This window comes from Rhagoletis pomonella, unplaced genomic scaffold (assembly GCF_013731165.1).
Source record: "Rhagoletis pomonella isolate Grant_MI unplaced genomic scaffold, Rhpom_1.0 Rhpom_scaffold_00013, whole genome shotgun sequence".
Lineage (NCBI taxonomy): Eukaryota > Metazoa > Arthropoda > Insecta > Diptera > Tephritidae > Rhagoletis > Rhagoletis pomonella.
This window is the reverse complement of record NW_023458567.1, coordinates 23,540,839-23,543,802: the sequence shown is the minus strand read 5'-3', so window position 1 is coordinate 23,543,802 and position 2,964 is coordinate 23,540,839. Positions and strand designations below refer to the sequence as shown.

Here is a 2,964-nt window from a genome sequence, read left to right as displayed (position 1 = left end):
ACCCTAATTTTACGCCAATAAAACATTCAAGAAAAAACGTAAAAATGGGCCCGAATCATGGCATCCGTGATCGAATGAAACACGATTCGAATCGAATAAAATAAAATGACAGCCGTTTGTCTTAAATATATTTTAAGCTGAAAAAGCAAACTCGCCACCAAATGCCGTAATCCAATAAGAAATTTCGATTCGAATTTGATTCGAACACGGATGCCTTTATTCTACATTAAAAAAAAAAAAAAACAATTACTCTGCACTACAAAATTGTTTGATAAAAATTTGTTTTGAAATGCTTGAAGTTTGCAACCAATTCATTTGGCAGTCTGCTACACAAAGTATTGCAAACGAAAAATATTTCCATAAACAGCTGATAGAGATGCAATTCCACTTTTAAATTGGCCACGGTCAGAGTTAACTTTTCATATTTATTTTATGTGTATTCGATGGCAAAATATGTATACACTGCGTTCATTTAAATCTTTTTGCTTTCTTTTCGAAAAATATTGGTAGATTTTAAGCCTTTGTTGGTAAAAATGGTAGAAAATAAAATACTGCTAAAAAGTTGGTAGATCTACCAATAAAGCGGTAAAGTCCGTGCACTGGGTATAGACCAGAAGCGATTCTTGTGGGTACGGTTTAAATAGCAGCTCACAACATCCGGATATTTATATCCACATATCCTCTGGGTAGCAGCCAAACACCCGTTTGGGAGCGAGCTAAAGTGAGAAGGCGTAATACTTCGGATGCGCTGGGTTTGGGTCCCGCCACGTTAAAACCCCTCCCAATGAAAAAGAACATACAGCCTCGGATGCGACGCCCTTTTTTTGATGACGACCACGGCAAACGTATAAAGGACTATGATTTAAGGGTATGCGCCTGGAATATCCGGACCCTTAATGGGGAAGGTGCCTCTGCCCGGCTGGTTGATGTCCTCGGGAAGACAAAGGCTGATATCATCGCCATCCAAGAAATGCGATGGACGCGGCAAGGAAAAGTAAGTGTGAAGCCTTACGACGTCTACTACAGTTGTTACGTAAAGGAGCGCAAATTCGGTGTTGGATTCGTGGTAGGAGAGAGACTCCGTCGCCGAGTATTGGCGTTCACCCCGGTGGCGAACGTCTAGCCACAATCCGCATCAAAGCTAGATTCTTCAACATCTCGCTCTTCTGCGCCCATGCCCCGACGGAAGAGAAGAGTGAGGCGTCCAAGGATCTCTTCCTATGAACGCTTGGAACGTACATATGGGCGCTGCCCCTGACACGATGTCAAAATCGTGCTTGGCGATTTTAATGCCAAGGTGGGCAAGGAAGGGATCTTTGGCGACACTGTCGGAAAATTCAGCCTCCACGACGAAACGTCCGATAACGGACTGAGGCTGATCGACTTCGCCGGGCCCGAAACATGGTAATATGTAGTTTTAGGTTCCAGCATAAGAACATCCACCAAGCTACATGGCTGTCTCCAGATCGAAAAACGAGAAACCAAATCGATCATGTTGTGATAGACGGAAGGCATGCTTCAAGTTTTTTAGACGTACGTACACTCCTAGGGCCAAACATCGACTCGGACCACTATCTTGTTCTAGCCAAGATACGCACCCGTCTCTGTGCAGAAAAAAATGTGGAAGTAGTTGGATTTCAGCGAGCCCGAAAGAACAACTGGTACGATGAAGAATGTCAGGAAGCGGCAGTGAAAAAAGACGCCGCCTATTGGGCCACGCTGCGATCAGGCGCAACGCGAGCGATGTGGGACCGTTATAAGGAACTGAAGAAGGAAGCGAGACGTATTTGCCGCAATAAGAAGAGAGAGGCCGAAATGAGTGCGAAGAGCTGGAAATGCTGGCCGACAGGAAGAACGCCCAGGGTTAGGCGACTTACGGAAGGTTTCAAGATCGGGGCGAACTACTGTAAGAACAACAATGGCGACCTAGTGACCAATGTCCAGAATATACTTAAGCTATGGAGAGAACACTTACAACCTACTGAATGGTGGCAGCGCTGAGAGTTGTGAAGAAGACGAACCCGAGTCCCCAGTCGATGATGATGGAGTAGCTGTCCCACCGCCTGACTAAGACGAGGTACGAATAGCGATTACGCGGCTGAAAAACAACAAAGCTGCTGGAGCTGACGGCCTGCCAGCCGAGCTATTCAAGAACGGCGGCGAGGAGCTGATGAGGTGCATGCATCAGCTCGTATGCAGAATATGGTCAGATGAACGCATGCCCGACGACTGGAATTTAAGTGTACTCTGCCCAATTCACAAGGAAGGCGACCCCACCATTCGCGCCAACTACCGCGGAATCAGCCTTCTAAGCATAGGTTATAAGGTCTTATCGAGTGTATTGTGTGAAAGACTAAACCCCATGTGAACGAACTGATTGGACCTTATCAGTATGGCTTTAGGCCTGCAAATCCACCATAGATCAGGTATTCACAATACGCCAAATCTTGAAAAAGACCCGTGAGAATAGGAACGACACACACAATCTATTTGTCGATTTCAAAGCCGCTTTCGAAGAAAAGTTGCCGTTATGCCGCGATGTCTCAATTTGGTATCCCCGCGAAACTAATACGGCTGTGTAAAATGACGTTGAGCAATACCACCAGCTGCGTCAGAATAGGGAACGACCTCTCCGAGCCGCTTGATACCAACCGATGTTTCAGACAAGGTGACTCCCTCTCTTGTGATTTCGTTAATCTAATGTTGGAGAAGATAATAAGAGCCGCAGAATTGAAACACTCCGGCACAATACTTTACAAGAGCATACAATTGCTGGCGTATGCCGACTACATCGATATTATCGGTAAAAATAAGGGCTACGTCTGTTCTGCCTTCTCGGCATTGTATAGAGAAGCAAAGCGAATGGGTCTGGTGGTGAACGAGGGCAAAACGAAGTATCTCCTGTCATCACATAATTAGTCAGAGCATAGGCGTCTTGGCACCCACGTCACTGTTGACAGTTAC

The 2,964-nt window shown here is 45.7% G+C and overlaps 1 protein-coding gene across 1 annotated transcript in view; it reads left to right on the top strand.

The window, feature by feature from the left end:
* The window catches only part of LOC118749010 (zinc finger protein 239-like), a 22,801-nt gene that overhangs the window by 19,234 nt on the left and 603 nt on the right, over positions 1–2,964 (top strand). The window lies entirely within an intron of this gene.